This window comes from Columba livia, chromosome 1 (assembly GCF_036013475.1).
Source record: "Columba livia isolate bColLiv1 breed racing homer chromosome 1, bColLiv1.pat.W.v2, whole genome shotgun sequence".
Classification (NCBI taxonomy): domain Eukaryota; kingdom Metazoa; phylum Chordata; class Aves; order Columbiformes; family Columbidae; genus Columba; species Columba livia.
The window spans coordinates 132,527,029-132,547,338 of record NC_088602.1 but is presented as its reverse complement, the minus strand read 5'-3'; the positions used below and the strand labels follow the sequence as shown (position 1 = coordinate 132,547,338).

Sequence of the window (20,310 nt, the reverse complement as noted above, 5' to 3'; positions counted from 1 at the left end):
CCCATAAAGGTCTTGCTTTACCTAAAGTTTCCTAGGATTAAACCAAAGAAGAAAAACTTAGCACTGTGTGTAGTTATGGAGAATCCACATCACAAAATGCTTTCAAGAGTAAGCCAAAAGTTTTAAATTAACATTTATATTGTAAGATCATAGGAAACAGAAGAATTAAAAATATCAGTACATTAATCCTGTTGGTAATCTTATTAATTTATTTGGGATAAGTTTCTATACAGGTTTTAAAGTCAAATACATTAATGTGTTGATATGGATTATCCCACAGTTCATGCCATGGAGATACAGGGGGGGCATGCTTGATTAAAAAGAGGGAGAGAGGAACCATAAACCAGCCAACAGCCCCCACATTGTTGCTCACTATAAAGCTATTCCAACTCATTTAAAATGGCTCAGTGATGAGTTTTTCATGGCTACCTCTGGGAGTTTATTCTACAGAATTGCAAATCTCAGAAATAGGAAGTGTAAATATTCCCTCAGTTAATTTAATTAAGCTACTCTCCATTCTTACTCTTTCACAACCTAGTAATTTCTCTCTTCACGTGTTCCTCTAAAGCTATATGCTGGAATGGCTACTAATCTAACTGGGAATAGGGAGATGTCCTTCCTTCTCTTGTTTCTCCATGTTTGATCCGCTGCTTGACATGTGCTTGGAAGGGAGGGAGGAAGCACCACAGGGCATCAGGAGGACAGAGGAATGCAGGTGTTCACTGAGGGGCTGTTTGGCCTGCACCACCAGTGGAAGGACACCAGTGGAGTTCTGAGTGGCTTCTTTCACCGCACTGCCCCAGTACTTCAGTAGTATGCCTGACTTTATCCCTATAGCACTCGTATAAGGAAGCAGAATAGCCCCATTTTAAGATACTGGAAGTAGAAACCAAGGGATTCACATAAGTTGTTAAGCAAGTGATAATATGTCTCCACCATGCAGTGTGGTACCAAGCTGAGATACTCGAGATACTTCTAACAGATTAGGCAGGGTGCCGGAAGCAGCATCTGCTGGTGTGCTCTGCACAGAATAATTTGCACTGTAAAGAAGCTGACTTGGGTATCTTTACACTGCACTAAGAAGTGTAAGCGTGGTGTCTGTGACAGATGTTAAATGAGTTCAGCTCTGTTAGGCAGCTAAGAAAGAAAAGACTAAGGGGCTCCGGTGGAGTCCTGGTGAGAAAGCTGCTGACGGGCATGAAAATCACAAAAGATGATAGTGATACAGGACCTTTCTCGGCAAAAGCCTGGAATAATGTAATCTTAGCTCTGTAAACTTTGGGTAAAAATCAGTTAACATTAAAGCTATGGTTTTCATACCATTAATGGCTCGCCTCTGTTGCTTGGTTACTTATTAGGCTGCTAATTTTCTACTTTTTTATATTCAATAGGCTATAATCTTCTGCCTCCATAATAATTGGAATCAGGTCACCTCCTCGATCCAGTAGACCTATTGAAATTTCACTCCAATTTCACTGAAAGTGGGGTTTAGTCATTCTCTATAAGGGGGAATTAGTGTTTACACGCTCTGTCACATATGAATAAGAGTGGTTATGTTCAGCTATCCTTGTCATACTAGCATTGAGAAAACTGCATGAAACTAATAGGACAGGAATACATGAAGGGATTCAACCGTCTCTCTCTCTTTGAGCAATCAAGATTAACAAATGTCCAATATCTTTCACCCTAGTACCTTTCTTGTTGATGTTAAAAGAAATGCTCTTTTGTACTTCCTGACTTCCCGCTCATGGCTAAAATCCAATTCAGAGTATCAGTAGATCTGATACTTTGAAATAGGAATCACTGACTCTATTAAAAATAAAAAGTCAAGGTCAGATGATGAAGGTTGCTATAGTAAAGTCAGTAGAGTTACATCAATGTTAAGCAATTATAAATGAAAGAAGAACCAAACTCTAAATACACTCTGTAGGATTTGACCTTTAATGCACAGCTGTTAATACTTCAGCTCTACTTTTTTGTTCTTCTCCTCAAATCTCCACTCCTGCCTGTTATCTCCAATTCCTTTTCTACTTGGCCCCAACATGTTCAAATCTTAATGTCTACCCAATGACCCTCTCTATCCACAGTTTTTTTCTTCTCTCTATTTATTAACTTTCTCTTAAATTTGCTAGATGCCAAAAGCTTGTTAAACGTTCTCCTGTCTGTCCTTTGCTAGCTTCAAACCTCCTCCCCACCCTCTTTAAAATCCTACTGTTCTTCTCTGCCTGTCTCCTGCTGGCACTGGTACATATACTCAGTAACTCAGAGGAGGCAGTTCTGCTTCTTCAAGCTCAGTAAATGGATCAGCTCAGCAGGGAAGGTCAGGAGAATAGCATGACAGTGACAAGGAGATGCTTTTAAAATTGTCCAATGAGAAATGGAAGAATGAACAGCTAATGGTCAAGTAAGAGAGGGTAAAATCAGGTGGCAAATCTCTCTTGGGTTTACTTTATTATGTTAAGAATACATCCCTATGACAAGTGATGTGCAATATTTTCTAATAGGCTACATCTCATGTTCAGCATTTTACCCTTCGTGCCTGCAAGGCATGTTTTTTTAAATTAGGCTTGTGACCTTTCTGATTCATAAAATATAAAAATAGAAAGCTCTTATAGAATGTTTTTTTCTGGTAGTGTTGAATTTTGGAAGCATATGAACAGTATGAAGATTTTTCTTTGGAGTTACAAGCAGTGTTTACTCTGACACTTTGTGAAGAGATGTTCTTATTCTCTTGACGACCTTTTCGCCTAAATACTAAGTAACCACAGAAATTTTTAAAAAGACAACTACCAACCACGTGTATAAGTACATGTTCAGACTTTATTTTTGCTGTCATGTTCACTGTTTCGTTAACTGTTTTGGGTTTTTTTTCATGTATAGGTCATCTTTATAAAGAATGCAATTTTGCTAAGAATGACCTTTTACCGTAACTGTTCTCAGGTTTGTAGAAAATGCCAGTTTGCTCTCAAGTGAGGTGAGATTCCTGCAGGAAAGAGTGCTGCTCTGCAAACCTGAAAGCAGTTGCACACTTCTCTCTTCCTAGATAGGATAAACAGATGCTTTCTGCAGGCCTGCCTAGAAGAAAGTGTGGCTACCCGCTCTTAGTCAAGACTACTGTTGGGATACCAGTTAGTTCTTTTCACAAAGACATATTGCACACTAAAGGTAGTGTTATCAAACAAAATGTTCTCATGTACTTACACAGGTTGCAATATTGCCCTCATGATGTTATACTTAACCTCCTGATAGACTTTAATCAATTTGTCAGCCTTTCAGGTATAAATCCCAAAATAAAAATGACAGAAGTTCCCCAGAAGGCACAGATTCATTCTAATATGTTAAAAAAACCCCAACAAACACAACTATAAAAGGGGGGGAGAATCTCATCAAGCCATTGATTACCCCATATTCTAAACCTTTTGGAGAAAATCTCTATCCAAAACGGTGATAACATTCAACAGTAATTTCAAATAAAAAATTGGCATAAGCCTTCTAACATTTTTGCCCTGAGGTTCCCAACTAAGGTGCAGAGACTCAGCCACTTCTCCTCATTCAGAGTTCCTCGGCTGCCCACGCCCAAGGTGCTGGTGTGGTGCAGCAGTGACTTTGGGAGGGACCACTGAGCAAAGAGCTGGGTGAACAAGAGCTGGGAAAAACCTGGCTGGGGATCCCCCTGTTTGCACAGGAGCCACATCTAAGCCAAAGCCCTCCCCCTTGGTCCTCACTTGAGCTACACCACAGCCTTGCCCATCCCAGATACAGATGAAGAAAGATTACTTAAAGCTACTTTTATTCCTCAAGACATTATCTGTGGGGAATTTTTGTTCATGATATACATGCAGCTTATTCAGAGGTGTACAAAGACTTTCATCAGCAACTTCTTTTAACCTGATGGCATAGCTTCTGCAATGTGCTCCCTTCTGAAAAGTGTGATGGGTGGAAAGAACCTGGCAGCCACTCAGCATCTGTGATCCAAAATGGATGTGGGAAAGGGGGCACAGTATGACAATCATGCTCAGAGAGCACCTAAAAGAGTAAGATTTTGTAAGGTGAATAATTTCTGTCCTCTGGAGTAAGCAAAAGGATCCCCTTTAAGATATTTAGCTGTCATTTGACTTGCAGATGGAAGTTTTATTTTACAGATGGAAGTAATATTGTCCTCTTTAATCAAAAAAGATCTTAAAACTGTTCCTCCTAATTCAAACATTTAATTTCAGTGCCGTGATAAAAAACTACAGGATTGTTAATGTGTGGATAGAAAACCATGTAATTAGCTACACGTCTTATCAGCATGGTTGTGAATAGGTCTTTGTTTGTGAATAATATATTTCACTCATTTATATATATATATGTGGATCTGATATTTACAAGGGGTAACAACCCTACAAAAGTATAGTCTGATTTTGTTTGCAAAGTTATTTTTAAATCGCTAGATTACTGCTAATACTTCAATTTTTCTCCTGTATTTAGTCAGTTGTAACCAGTGCTGATGTAGCCCCTGATCTGTTAGAGAATTAGCATATTGTTAAGTTTTTACAATGTAAGTATTCCTGTTATCTTTGATAGGACTAGTCATTGGACACAAGCATGTGTAAAAGCCTCAGTGAGAGCTGATGCCAAGTCCCTTGCTGTCTACCTCTTGGCAGGAGAATGACCCCAGGCTGGACTGGAATAACAGGAGAAAAAAAGAGAAGTGTATAGAAGCTGTTACTATTCTCCTGAGTCATACAGACTCTACAAATATTTTAAAAGCCGTACACTTCAAAATTAAAGGGTGCATTAAAGCCTTCAAATTATTTGTTTTAATAGAGTATGTATAAATATACACCTCTAACTTTGTTTTTCTGTCTTTATTGAAAAGTATTGTTCCTTAAATTAAAGACATTTTTGTGGTTAACCTTAGAGGAGAATATATGTTTATTAACTAATAGAAAAACTGTGTTGCTTGATGATAGCAGGAACAGCATCATCCTTCAGTTTGAACAGTTGCTATTGCTATGACCCGACCTGGAAATCCTTTTTAAATGTATGCACAGAATAGGCCCAAACAAGAAGATGTGATTCAGCAGTGTCCCTAGAAACACTTTAATGACCTATACTGCAGCCACACCTATGTGGCTACATATGAGTCAGCAGAGCAGAAATTAAATTTTCAATGAGTCTAGTGAATTCAGCAGGCAAATAGAAGTTGTCGCTTCCTGGTAATTCAGCTTCCCATTGTGTCACTGACCTTGGGCAAGTTATTCAGCTTTCCAATATTTCAACTTCTGTGTAAAATGAATTTAACAAGACCTAATAATCACACAGAATTCTGTAGACCTCAGTGGAACTGCAGCCATATAAAAGAAGGCAGAATTTAGCACGTAGCTCTGCCACAGTATTTTGCAGTTCTCAGATGACTTTTGACCGAAATGAAATATAAATTGTGCGTGAACTGGCTAATGTTTAATTAAGTGAAGCTTCTTGGTATTTTGAGAGCAGTTTTTTAACCAGCAGAATTAGCAGAAATATTCTGCTGGTAGAAGCCAATAGCTTCTTCAGGCAAAGCTGGTCTCTTCCCATCCTGGTAAGGCTGCAAATTTCTTCTGTGTTTTGGGAATCATGTATCTCCCAATTTCTCGTATTATGGGTCCAATTTTTCCTTTGCTTAGCACTGAAGAACCAGCGCTTTAACAGGGTAAGATGAGGGCTGTTAACTTCTGTACATCCATGAGCAGTATGGCTTAGTATAAGCCACTTTGCAACTGTACAAACACACTGTGAGCAGTAGGAAGGCATTTATGTCCCCAAAGACCTAATCTGGCTTGCAAAACTTTCACTATTGGCACAGATGTGCAAAAAAGCAAAAAAACAACTTCACTCTCTGGTTGCATGTGCAGAATAGGGATGTAGCTACAAAATAATATATTAGCATTTCCACACTGATTTATTCTCACTGATTTCCACACTGATTTATTCTCAAAGAATTTTATTTACATTGAGTGGTAAGAATCCTATGGATTTATATTTCATATTTGGAAACTAAGTGAAAAAGTGACAAAATCATCCAGCAAGTCAGTCTTAGACAGAAATGAGCCTGTTTCACTAGACCATGTTGGTCTGTATATATCTTCTTATTTATAAACAGCTGTGACTATTGGAATCTATTATTTATATTTCCACTAAGTTTATTTTCCCCCCTGCAGTAGATATTCAACAAAGGCAGAATTGTTGTAATTTTTCTGCAGGTACTGTGATTTACTGGAGTATTATGTATGAAAATGAAGCAGCACTGCAGATGCTGTTAAGCAAGAATCTTTGTAAAGCCATTTACAATTAGTTACCTAGAAACAGGGTATCACTTTAAAAATAATTAAAACAAAAATGCATGGGTTGTGATTTTTAGTGATAAGTAACTCAGAAAAGGTTTGTTCTGGCTGCATCATTGACCCCACACCATCAAACATTTTCAAGCAGTGACAGTGTTTATCCTCAATGCTAGCAGTTTGATTTACATGCATACACTGTACTAACAACACATACATCGAGAGACGATTACAACCTTAAACAGGGAGAATTTGTCACCTGTCCACGATAGTGGCCTGAGGTTTACACTGGTGACAAGCGAATTTTTAAGAGCCTAGAGGATTGGCTCCAGGCCCAGAATTTCAAATTGTCAGAGGTTGGCACCCCACTAAAGAAAACAATAATAAAATGACAGAAATGGTTACTGCTGGGCTACAGAGCTCCCTAGCACAGAAGAGGTGTGTGTAAGGCACTAGTGATGGGGGGGCTTTGATGCATGCCCTGTGATCAGCGGTTGAGTTGTGTTTTAGGAGTTGTGGCTGTGGGGAAGTGGTAAAACAGGCTGTGCAAAGTGCAAAAGCTAACTAGCATTGACTGAGGATGCAGACGTCTGTTTTTAATTTGCAAGAAGCTGCTAATTTTTAAAGGACAAATTAGCTTATCTCTAAGTTTAACTAGGGGGATATAATTAGTATTTTTGGAAAATGTGGCAGTTGCTGCAGGCTTTGCCAAAGCAAAAACCAGGTTCCAGTTCTGCCCTGGTCACCTGGAGGAACAAACTCCTTTGGCCAGCAGGAGTAGGCAAGACATAGTGACCATAGCACATTTTGTTCAGTAGGAAAAAAGCCTGGAAACATCTCCCCCTCCCCCTCCTGCCCTCTTCCTCCCTCTCTCAGAAAACATCTTGATTTTCTCTCAGAGAGTGCAGCATTCTGACTTCCCCTCTGAGCGACAACAGATGGATTTGAAAGAAGTCTCTACTATTACAACAATATTTCAGTCTCTCAGTTGTTTCCTCCCCTTTAGAAAACTAGTAGCTGATTTCATCCAACGCAGTTTCTCCTTCATAGTATTTTACCGCTCTAGAATCTATATCCTGTTTACTGAACTCTGGTTCATCTTCCAGTTTTCTCAGGTTCAGGGGTCCCGTGTCTCGCTGTACAGTCACCTCACAGCCATCTTATAATGTTCACCCTGGTCACACACCAAGAGCTAAGGAACCATCTGGCCGTTTCAGTGGTCTTCAGTGGCTGTAGGAGCAGATTGGGAAGAGAGCGATTCCTTGTGATGCTGAAACATGACATGACAGCTGTGTAGTGCATTATCCGCCCCTGACAAACACTTGGAATACCTTCCTTAGACTCTGGCAACACTCCTCTTGCTTGTCAAGCCAGTGAGATATTTTTTAACTGAATTGGAATTGAAACATTAACTCAGTTCCCAGAGGGGATAGTTTGGTTGTCTAAGCATCACATTTAAAATAGCCAGACACTTTCAGTCTTGCAAGATCCACTTACCCATTCACTCTTCTGAGACACAGAAAGGGAGTGTCATACAATTTACTTGGTATGTTTTCTTTTTCATATGAAATCTTGAAAAACCAAGTAATGCATCTTGCGGTAAAAGAAACTTTAAAAATTACAATCATCATTTTCTCTGGTCACCTCTATGTTGTTTATTGGATCACACCATGCAGTGATAACTACTTTTTAGGTGGTAACCTGTCAGCATTACATAGACCAGCAAGCAGAACATTGGTCACTCAAGACATAGCCTCAGCTTTCTACCATCTGCATTTCCCCTGCCAGCTCTTGGCACTGGTTGAGCTTGTCCCCATCAGCAGTTGCTTTTAAGTGGTTAGGCAGGCTGTGTGTATAATTTGTAAAGTAATTTGTAATTCTTTGAAATGGAAAATGTAATACAACGTATTATCATGAGCCAGTTGCTCAGCATATTTCTGTTGTCTTGAGACCTGTCCCAGATGAGGATTTGAGTGTTAAATATGTTCCTATGACATCCTGTGATGTGCTCTTCAAAACCGACTTTTCATGAGTTTATAGTAATCGAGTTCATCTAGGTCTACAGGATTTTTTCTTTGTGAAGTTTTGCATTACAAAGCCTCCCTCAACTAAATGAGGAGCCCTTTCTCCCACAGATGACTCTGTCAATGCTGTGAGATAAACAAGGGTGATATTTCCAAAAGAACACTAGATTCTCCTACCTGCACAACAGCAGACAGATATCAACCTATATTACCATGCCACAATAGCTCCATTCATCACACTGTTGTTTGATTATAAAGGAATAAAGACATCTTAGAAGCCTGGACAGCCTCAATGGGAGGAAATGTGCAATTTAAATTTTGATTTAATGGCTAGAATGTGGCTTTTTGGATAAAAAACATGGGGAAAAAAACCTTAGAGATGCCCTTAAATTCTTACAGAGGCAGGCCAAGGTCAGAGCTGGGTGCCTGGCTCTGAAAAGCCATGGACTCATTCTCTGCCTGGAAAGGTGTCTTGGAGACCTGCTGGAAGGCAGAGCACCTACTGTATTTTCCTACCTTCTGGCAACAGACTTCCTTTAGGGCTCTGTGAGTTCACTAAAGGTCTTTTTCCTGGGTATATCACTAACATTGCATCTCTTTTCTGGTGTAGTCTATACTAGTTACCAAGCCTTGCTATACCCTTTCCACTGTTTCTCCCCTGGAAGATTAATCATAGATCACAGGGGCTGATAGGGAGAAGGAAAAAGAGCTGCACAGAGATATCTGATATTCTGACAGAAGAAGAACAACTGTTTTCATGGGGATCTCCGTGTACTGAACTTGGACAAAATGTCTGTATTCCACTTTTGAACCAAAACCCCCAAACCAAACCAAAATAACAACAAAAAATACAGTTTTGCACCTGTTTTGCTTTCACCTACTAGCTTTAGTTCTTCTTTCTTTTCATAGCCCCACTATCATGATGTCCTTTGTCAGATTTTCTTTTTATAACATAAAACCTGCAATCTACAGATAGAAATTAATAATGTCAGAATATAGATGGACTGCTAATGGGAGATGTAATCCATTGAATAATGCTGCTTCAAGAGTTTGAGCTGTGTTTTTTAGGAGCAGCCTGGAATTTTCTGTAATTGTTCATTCTTACAAGAGCTAAACTCATCTTTTGTTGCATTTGCTGTTTTCATTTCCTCCAGCTTTTTACAGTATTCCTACGTGTGTCGGAAATATGATTTCTTCTTTTTTCCTAAATTTCTACAGCGCATCAGTTAGGTGAGCAACAGTGTAATACCTTTCAATATCTTGATTTTAATTGTATGTGTACATATTTTGAAGCAACTAATATGGCTAGTTAAGCTTCCATGATATCTGGATTGCAATTGGCAAAGTTTTGTTGTTTGACTGCCTGGCTTCATAGCAGAGTGACAATGAAAATACATTTAAACAAAAAGTATGAAGAAAAATAATATGATTTAAATGTTTCCCCCTCCTTTTTTTTCCCCCTGTCAGACAACGCAAGCATGATCACTATACAACAATCTCAGAGTGTAATGAACTAATTCTCTGAAATGAAGGCTCCAAAGGCTTGTGATTATTTCCAACTGCCTGCCAAGATCCTAAAGCATGATAATTAATGAACTTTAACATATGTGACAAAAGTCCTAATTAAAATAGGAGGAGTGCAGGGAGCATTAATGAGATGCAACTGATTTTTTGAAGCATCAGTTTTGAACCCTTCAATTTTATCTTTAATTATTAGTTTTAGGGAGAGCCTCCAGTTCAGTGACATTCTTGGTACTGTCAGAGACATTGTGGAGAACCGTGGAGAGAGACAATACCTCCCTAAGAGAGTTTTCAAAGAAGCTGGCAAACTTGCAAGTCTTGCCTATGTTTTTTGCAGATCCAGGGCCCAGGAAAAGAGAAATGGTGAAAAGCATAAGGAGATGAAATGGCTTGGGTGTACTTCACAGAGTAGGCAGGAGAGGCAGGAATGGGATACAGCTGTCTGATGCCTAAACCTGAGGCACTACCCTTCAGGCCTCACTGCTTCTTACCCTTCCAGCACTCCCATTCATATTTACAATGGAAATGCGATCCCAACGGTGATTAAAACCAGGTTAATTTGGGCAAGTTAGAAAAAGGCTAATCACAGAAATAAATTATAGAGTAGTTCTTGCATGAATGGGTCTGATTGTTTTTAGTTTTGTTTTTGTTCTTTTTCCTAATGTTTGACATGGTCCAAACATAAAATAGAATCTTATAGAAGAAAAAAACCCACTACTGATATGACAAAAGAGAGCAGTTATGTTCTACAAACCTTTCTTTATCTGCTTAAATTGTTGGTTATGCTGATTTTGCATATCTACGTACTAGCTAGCAGATGAAACTTATGCCATGTAACAAAATAGTCTTTTAGATTGTCTAGTGTATGGAAAATGCACCAGGCAGATGGTGCAGGAGTGAAGCAGGGGCCCAGCGAGGCCGTGCATTCTCCGTCCTTGGAGGCCTTCAAAATTCAGCTGCATGAGGCCTCCAGCAGCCTGACTTATTATCAGAGTTAACCTCACTTTGAGTGGGATGTGGGAGCAAAGGATCCACAGAGGTGCCCTCCAACATGTGTTGTTCAGTGGATTTACTCTGCAGAACCAGTGCTGCTGTGGGCACCCTGAATCTCGATTCAGTTCCTCCTGAGAGAAGAGGAATCCCTTATGCATAATTGCATATAAATGGGAGCAGAATTGGCTATGTGTTTATGGCTGCGTCAGAAAAAGTAAGTTTGAAACAAAACTTCAGTTTTCTAATCACCTTCCCTTTTACTAATTTGCTTAAATAAAACCTGAAGAAAAAGACTACCTTTACTGCTGTTTGTAATTTGCTTTCCATTAGGAAATGCAATAATTCCGGTGTGTAGCATTTGCTAATATTTAAAAGGATTCTAGACAATAGTCCCTTAACTAGAAGAAAAATGTAGTGTAGCTTTTAAACTACTCTGGAGGAAATTCCTTTTCTAGTACCCCCTATTATTTTAGAAATTCTTAAGACTGTTTTCTTCAGAAACATTGCATATATAAAAGATTAGAACGATGCAAATATTTTATTTTATGTTCTGCCATCTTAGGCTGAAAGTTAAGAATGCTATTTGACTCCAATAATATACACTTTAAATTATACCAGAAAATAAAACATTTTTCTTTTTAATACTAAAGAGTTCCAGGTTCCTTCAGACTACTTTAAGAGGGTCAGAAAACATGAGAGTGAAAAGAAAAATGAAAATGCAAAGATGGACTAATAGTCATATTCCTCAGAAGAGAAGCAAATGCTACTATTAAAGTTTAAAAGAAAGGCAGAAAACAAGCCCAGTTCTTTGGCATTCTTTGCCTGCCATCACTCACATTTTCTCCTTCGAGGGACTTGAATCCTCATCGAGTATGCAATTACTGCTGCCATTTGTGCTCTTCTAGTGCCTGCAGGTCTTGGTCAGGGACTGGGCCCTATTGTGTATGTGCTGTACAAACACATTGAAGAGCTCATTGTAAAACTCTTCTAAAGCAATAGCTAAGCAGAATATGAGAAACAACTGAAGAGCAGATGAGGTGGTACACGGTCAGAGGGAGGTGATTATGATCACAGCTGAAGCAGCAGTCAGTGCAGCCACAGACTAATCACTGCTGAAGGGCTTTTTGGCATTTAATCTATGCAGCCATCGTTGGCTTATGTAGCCGCCAGCGCTGCAGTAAGTGAACGTCTTTAATATGTTTATCTTCCCCCTCCCTCCCTGTGATAGGAAAGCATTGGCCTCATTTAACACGGCATTCACATACTTCTCTCGGTTGGGGTACTCCACCCTCGGAGGAGCGCCACAGGCAGATCCCCCCCTTTCCCTTTGTCCTGGCCCGGCAGGGCACTGGGGGTGTCCGGCAGCCCCCAGCCCACCTGCCAGAGGGGACGCCTCTGCATGACCCTGCATGCCAAAGTGTTTCAACCCCAGATCTCCCCAGCCCACCAGCCCCACTGAGCTCTTGGCCGTGGTGTTCTGGCTCCGTGGCAGGGCTAAGGCAACCGTGATACCAGCAGCAGTGCCGACAGCTCAACCAGACTAACCCTGTCTATTTGCACATTATCTGAATCATGTGGTATTTGGATAGCAGAGGCAGTGGTAAAATATTATGACTGCCTCTGTCTTTCCCTTTCCTTGTTCTACCTCAGATTGCATTTGAGAAAATTACGTGTATATACATCCATATCCACAGCTCTAAGTGTTGTGCTGCTTTTTTTTTTTTTTTTTTTTAAATAAATGTCGAAACCCTGGGGAGCTTGATAAACCATTTATTTGCCTGATTTGCAAGGCAGGTAAAACGTGAAACCAGCATGTCCTCAAGGTCTCAAATAATTTCCAGTACGTACTATTTTGAAACACAACTGAATGAAAATCTTGTGAATATATGCCAGATATGGACTCATTTACTGAAATACTCTTCGGTTTAATTTTGTCTGCCTCTTTTCAATTTTAATAACTAATAATCTTCCTAAATATACAATGCAGATTAATTGACTCTTTGTTTTAACTACAAAAAATAGAGGTGTAATCAATACCCTTTATCCAATTTATGAGGCCTGCATGACATTTAGGTAATTAGAAAGCAAAACATAAGGATCAAAGAGCACAATAATATATTATTAACAGTAAAAGGGACTCTGTTTTCTTTCCCAAGTGAAGTGGTATTAAAATAGCTTTAAAGAGATAAAAATAGAAAGTTTGGCAGATGCATTTTGCCCTGTGTACACTGCTGATTCCATGTGCTTTCAAGGCCATCTAGAAGGTTTAGTATTATAATTTCAGTCTGTTATTCTGCACTGAATAGGAAAACAAACACAAAAAAATTGGAAAACTTCATGCTAATAAATAAGACAAAGGAATCTTGCTCCTGCAGTTTGCAGCCAAACAATGTTCCCATTGAAAGCAAAAGTCCAAGTGTACACATTGGGGTTTTTTGCCTTTCCCCCAATCCCCTAACTGTCCATTTGAAACTATTATAACACTAATTTCATACCCCTGAGTATACTGAAAATTTTCTACTGCTATTGGTTCCTGATGTGCTCCTTTTTCATTATCCACCACTAATATTTACCACAAACAAGTGCAAAATTACCAGCTATCGCTGCTGCAGGTGAGTTGGTGATACGTTGCATTGCTCTGACAGCTCTTTGTGTGACTCAGCTGTGCGTGCCTAATGCTGTAATGTAAAATACCACTAATTGGCAAAATAAAGAAAACCATGCCCCTTAACTAGGCCTCCTTCTTATTTCCATCTTGTCTTCCCATGCCCCTTTTCCCATGTAGTCCACTGTACAGAGGGTTATTTTGTGTGAAGTAGAGCAGGGGAGCCTGGTTATATAAAACTATGTGTGGCTGTCACCAGCTTCGTCACTGGCATGTAGCACCTCTGAGCCTGTTAATTAGGGTTAGTGCAAATGCAGTGTGCACCTCTTCATCAGGAAGGCCAGACATTTCACCCCATTGTTTGTGTTCAATACTTGCACCTGGCACACTGATCCTCAGCAAACAGCTCCAGAAAGTTGTTATTGTAGCCTGCAGCTACGTGAATTTATATTCAGTTTTTGCCTATTGGCACACTTAATATTGAGCACCGCATTGCATTTTATATTCTGGAAGACTACCAAAACTTTCTGCTTCATGTTGGCCAGAGAACTGAAGGCCAAGACACAAGTGTTGCTCTGTTCTACATTGGCTCGATTTCTAGGAGTGATGTTTGTACAAGGAAATACAGTGGAAAAAATAAGTATAACACTGGAGAAGCATGGAACTGCATTTTGCTTTCAGTTTCTGCACTCCATTCAACAAATTGGGAGTTTTGTTTGGACTTGCTCAAAGCAGGAGGAGTAAATAACTCCTCTGCTTGTTACTCCAGCCTGTGTTTGCCAGAGAGGAAATATCCCTAACACCCAGTGTTTGTGTATACCAGCCCTCACATTGGCCCTAAGCATCTTGGCAGAGCTACTGCCATCTTATGTTTGTGATATTTCTGCAAACACAGAACCTTCAAATGTCTCCACACATTCAGCTTTATTTGGATTTGCTGCCTTCATGGAGATGGAGTAGCCTGGGTTTGCCTATTTCACCTCACTGCACTTTGTACTCAAAATACTAGGCAAGGGTAGTAGTTTGAATAACTCCCCCCTCAATCACACAAACACACACATTTGAATTTATTGAGCAAGATTTGATGATGGGATATCAGCCAGACTATTAAAAGCAGGTAAACAAGCAGAGCAAACGTAAGTGCAATCCTAGGTTCTCTTGATAACTGGATGCTTTTCTAATTGCCCAGTGTCTGTTACCTAGAACACCTCAGGGGCTTTCCAGCTTTTCACACTGGAGGTTTAGGGTATCTGCTAACAATACCCTGAGACTGTGCAATCTGAGGGACTTGCTTTGTGCCCTGCTGGAATATCTCTGAAGTTCAAATGTCAGGTGTAAATGTGACTATTCCTTACAGTTTCCTGGAGAAAGCTTACCAACCCTCTGGGGTACTGAATGGTGATTTCCCCTCAGACATAATTATTTGGGCAGACGCCCATTGCGCAAATTATTACTAATGAGTCTGAAAGTGTGAAAGTTGAAAAGCTTTAGCTCTGTTCTTAGCTTGCTGAACCCATAACTGCCTCCTGTCTCCAGCTAGGTAGGGCCCTTTATCTGGTTTATTGACATGTTCATGGTAAGTAGACCAGGCGCTGGTTACACAGACTCGCTGCAAAGGGTGAGGCTGCTGCTGTGCTGCAATTTTTTTTTTTACAAAGAAAACACACGTGACATGGAGAATCCTTGTGACAGACTGAAGCCCAGTATGAGCTTTAGGGGTGCAGAGCTCTGTATAAATAGAGCCTTTAACATTTTCAGATGTTTTGAAAAATTGTGGTTTGCTTCTCCACTCTTTTTTTTTACTTCTGTCACATTGCTGACAGTGGCCAAAGGTAATATTGTAGCTACTGACTCATTTCTCTCAGGTTACTCTTCACTGTTTCCATTTTTCATCCGGTGCTATTCTGGGACTGAAGTGCTATCTACTACTTCACAAGAAAAGAATCCCCAAGATTAGCAAATTAATGACAGATGAATTGACTTTCAAATTATTGACTTAGAAGTGTATGTGATTTCTGATTAAGTCTAAATACATTTTTCCACTTCTTTCTATTCACTGTTTCTAGAATCAACTAGTTGCCCCCATCATGTTCCTTTTCATTTTTTTCTGCCTGCTGTTTACAAAGCTACAAACTTGAGGGCTGGCTGTATTACAAATATCTTAGGCATTACAGAGAGCAAAATAAAAATGTCCTGCTGAACATATTTAGTAGAGTTTTGAAGAAGTTTTAGTACCACCTGCTGTAGTTAGCATCCAGAAAAAATACATCTGACCGATTAACTAGTCGTACTGAAATCTAACTGTAGTCTAATTTTGCAGGTGCACGTCATTTGATACACACAAGATTTATAGATTTTTTCGGTGCAGGGCCTTATCTAATCAAGTTGTAAACAGTAGTAAAATTATGGGAGTACAAAGGCACTTCATCCAATACAACATTATTGTTAGGGTAGGCAGAATTGTGATAATTCATTATTAAAAAAAAACCAAAAACCACACTACAGTAAATATTCCTTCTTGTGAGTCACAAAAAGTCTTTCCTCTTCCCTCAAAACCTTAAGTGTATGACAGAGGTAATAACATTAACTCATGTACCGATGTGAGGTATTGGGGGCTCTTATGCCTTTTGAAATACCTGTCCAAATGTGGTAAAAGCTCCTTACACTACATAGCAGTCCAAAACTCTTTTTCCTTTCAAGTTACAGATACGGTCATTTTTTCTGACCAGAAAACAAGTGCTGTTTCAGGCTGATGGCACTAGACTCCAAAGCATCATTTCAGCTGTCCTTGGCCTGGATGAGTTTCCTGGAGCAGAAAGCAACAGGTTGTGTCAGCGTAAGGAGCCCAACCAGTCCTGGCAACCGCGGCTATTTATTGGTGTAATTCTATTGCTTGTTAAAGAAGGTTAAACTTGTTTGTGAAACACTGTGATGTTACTCTGCTAGACCGTTGGTGGGCTGTAATTCAGGTACTTACCTTCTGAGAAATACAGGGCTTTAAAATAATCAGGTCTTGTGTGAAAGAAGAAGACATTTTGCTACTTAGCCTCTGGAACCAGGCTATACATGCACTCTTCTGATCAGCTTGACAGTGGCAATAACTGGTTTTCCAAGAGACACAGAAAATTAAGTTAATTTCATTTTATGTTTTCATACAATTCACTCCTGTTCTTTCTAGATTTTGCAATAGATTCTCTAAGGCTGTCAGTGAAACAAAATGTTCAGGCATGTCATAATGAGACTTTTGTGTTATCTAAGAGGTAGCACACTCTTAGTCATCTCTTTCATTCAGGTATTTTATCAAGATTGAATATTAATAAGGTATTGTATAGTTCAGCAAAAAGAAAAAGGAAAAAGTACCGGTCACCTGATCTCAATTTAGCCTTATTCACATAGCCCTCCTTTATAATAGTTATCCCCTAAGACAGGTTGCTGCTTAACATGTACCAGACACTTGGGAGAAAACATCACTGATATGAATAAAAATATTTACTCACATTTCACAATCTGCAATGTCCTTTCCACATAGCAGTTGTACAGGAACTTTTACTATGGGTAGACATTTTGGAGGATTATGTTTACTATGATACCGAGAAAGGAAAGGTATTAGGTTATGCTGTTGTCTGCTAATGATCTGCCTTCCAGGTTTTAAATTGTTTTTTGCAGTGTATCTTGTAAATACACGGCTCAAGCATTCTGATACAAGATCATGTTAAAATGTTAGATTCTAATTTTAGAATTAGGAATATTGAACAAGATAAGCCTATTGTACTGATCTAAGCAGTTCCAGTGGCACACTGATGTTAAAACTTGAGCTGCTGGTAGCTATCATTATTTTTTTTCCTTTATTTTATGTATTTTCTTTGTTTTTAAGAGTGTGTAGATATGCAGAAAACAGTGATTTTGTGCTCAGATTTGCTTTTTTTCTTGTTACATTGCTAAATATACCTTGTGACTTCAGACGGAAATCTTGAAGTTTTTCTTCCTTGTTTTTTGTTTTGATTAAACTAAACAGCAATCAACATTTTCAGCTATTACAAAACATTCATTTGTTTGAAGATGTGTTATACCACAGTTTTAATAGTTACACCTTTTCATTTCGTAGTCTGGATGACACTGAGTTACTGAAACTGGAGAATCTTTCTGGAATTTTTCACAGTCTACTCTGGCTTGCTGTTCATTTTACAAAAAGCAGTGTTCTGTCCCTTTTTGGAAAGGAAAAAAGAATGCCAGATTTTAGCTTGAGATGACAAAAATTTTATTCACTTAAATTTTATTTTTATTCACTTAAATATATGAGCATCCTGAGACAAAGCTTTGGACTTCCAAAAGCACATCAAACAGGACTGTCATCTGGTTTTGTAATAGTAGGTTTTCTTTGACTATAGTTTTCCGGCATTCAAAATCTCTGCATGTTCTACAGAGAGTGTGTGATCCTTTGTAAGCAAAGCAGAAAGGCAGTGTTCAAGCTTTGCGGAAGCTTGTTTGGTTTTGCATATGCTTGTAGTTGTTTTTCTAATAAGTATTTTTGGTTTTGTTCTTTGGTTTTGCTTAAAGAAGCACAATTGGAAAATCCCCTAATTTTATAGAACAGATTCTTTGCTTTATGAGACTTCCATGTAAAGTCTGGGGTAGTATCTTAAATGATCTCTGGGTTCCTTAGTCAAATGTGTTATGGATGGTCCAAAAGAACTGATTACATACCAACAACGTTTCCCTCTCCCCCAAGTCTGTATTCTCCCATCTTTCTGCAGAATGATGTCTTTTCATTTACAATTAATTAGAAAGTCAGTATCCACAGATGATGCTTATTGATACATTTGGTAAACAATTTACTTTAAATATGTGATTCCTACATTGTAGCGAAGTTTCTACTTTTTCTGTTATCTTTTCTTAGATCTTCCTGCTTTTCTTTCCTTGCTATAATTTTATTTCTTTCTAGTCACAAAAAATATATTTTGTTCTAGACAGAAGAGATATTTGGTAGGTCAGGTCTTTAAAGCAAGTATTGTCTTGTGCAGTGAAATCGTAGTGTAAGGGTAGTGTAAGGCGGAGTGTTCCACACGGAGCACAGGAAAGACTTACTTTTTAAAGGAAAGATGGTGGGTCAGCCTTTGTGCTGGACAAAGTCTTTGTAGGCTCCTGACCAGGGAACCGTGGCTGTGAGTTGGTGCTTGTAGAGCAGACGCTGTGGTCACTTCAACTACTAAGTTACTAAGTAATGGGAAGTAATAAGCACATCAAAGTTTCAGCACTAGTTTGAAACCACTTGGCCCACTTAGCATTCTAGTCTCCTGTCAGTTGTAGCACAGGAGGAATATATCCCAGCTTTAACTCTGTTTCTCTATATATTATCAGATGGTCTGTCAATCTGCAGAGAAACTTCACAGTTTCTTTTTTACGTAAGCTTGTCCAGGATGAAGAATTTCTCCCTAGTATGAACTGATTTAAATGAATTTAGTCATCTTTGCCTTCACTTAAAATACGAATTTTTGTACGTTATTCATTGCAAAAAAGAGCAAGTCTTGGTGACTAATGTTGATTGTACTGTGAGGTACCCAGCAGATAATTGTATTTAAGTATGTGAGTTTAAGTATAAATAGTTGTAGCAAATTAATGCAAACTAATAAAGTTGTTTCTAGACAGAAGTAATTTCTTGAGGGAAGTACTGTGGCAGTTGTTTCTTTGATTTCTACTTTTTGCCTGAGAATGTGTTTTAAGTTGTGGCACTAAGTAAAAGTTAAATAATAGAAAATGAGTGTGAAATTAATAATAAGCTTATTTTTTGGAATTCAAGTGCAGTCTTTAATAGACTTACCTTAAAGTAGAATCATGCCTTTTGTCTTCACAACAAAGCAACTTTTGAATGTGATTTTTCACTTTGCAAAGCAGGTTTTGATATACCATGTGGTATTAGAAACAGCAAAGACGCGTAGGTGTGCATCTAAGTCACTCTAATTGCTAGCTATGAACGGGTGCATATTCTGGAGCTGTAGTATTTTGGACAGTGACCATATTAAACTCCTCCCCTCAGATTAGTACATAGAAGAATATAAATCACATGTCATTTATTGTGGAGTAATTAGCGCTATGCAGGGCAGGCTCTATGTAAAACGTGTTCAGTGCTTACCTCGAGACAGCAATTCTGAGGTTTGCATCAGAGTTTTATGACAGTTCAGCTGCATCTGAAAATGATGCAGCATGAATGTAATCAAGAACAAAAGAAACAGGCGCTCTTTCTTGTGCTAAAGCACAGCAGCAAGTGCTAGGGAATACTCTGCCTTGTTTTAGCTGTCAGCAAAAGTGGGCTCCTGATTGATCCCTCTTCAGAGGAGAAAGGGAGAAAAGAATTGTTCAAGAAATTGAGAAAACTTCCCATGTACAGTTCTCGATTTTTTTTCTGTTTAATTTGTGGTTATTCTTTGTCCTTCTTGTATACCTAAAGACACTCTAAGCAAAACCTAAGAAAATCCTAACAAAGTGTTCATGCTGTTTGGATTTGAAAAATGAGTACAATGTGTGTAAGATACTGATTTAACCCATGGAAACTCAAGCATTTAAAGTTGTTCAAGCTAATTATCTTTTCACACTGTCTCTGCTTCAGTTTAGGTTTTAGCTGTGAAGAGTTTGGTGAACCAAATAAGAACATTTATGATACTAATAAAACAGTGAAGCTGAAAAAAAAAGCATCCAGAAGTCAATAGAAGGAAGTGCAAGGTAGGCTCATAAATTTTTTTTATTGTACAATTACTTTGTGAATATAGCAGTCTGGCCACTTGGAAGAAAAAAAAAATCACCAACAACTGTTAAAAGCGAAACAAAGGCATACAGAATTCATGCAATTATGCCCAGAGTTAGGTGA

The 20,310-nt window shown here is 38.8% G+C and overlaps 2 long non-coding RNA genes across 6 annotated transcripts in view; one reads left to right on the top strand and one right to left on the bottom strand.

Moving 5' to 3' along the window:
- Positions 1-12,265, bottom strand: part of LOC135575494 (uncharacterized) — a 31,620-nt gene extending 19,355 nt beyond the window's left edge. Inside the window, exon 1 of the long non-coding RNA XR_010466333.1 lies at positions 11,680-12,265. This is a non-coding gene — a long non-coding RNA (uncharacterized LOC135575494). The remainder of the gene's footprint in view (positions 1-11,679) is intronic.
- The window catches only part of LOC110354955 (uncharacterized), a 47,721-nt gene that overhangs the window by 7,290 nt on the left and 20,121 nt on the right, over positions 1-20,310 (top strand). For all 5 annotated transcript variants that reach the window (XR_010466325.1, XR_010466330.1, XR_010466332.1 and 2 more), the window contains exon 2: positions 20,053-20,165. This is a non-coding gene — a long non-coding RNA (uncharacterized LOC110354955). The remainder of the gene's footprint in view (positions 1-20,052; positions 20,166-20,310) is intronic.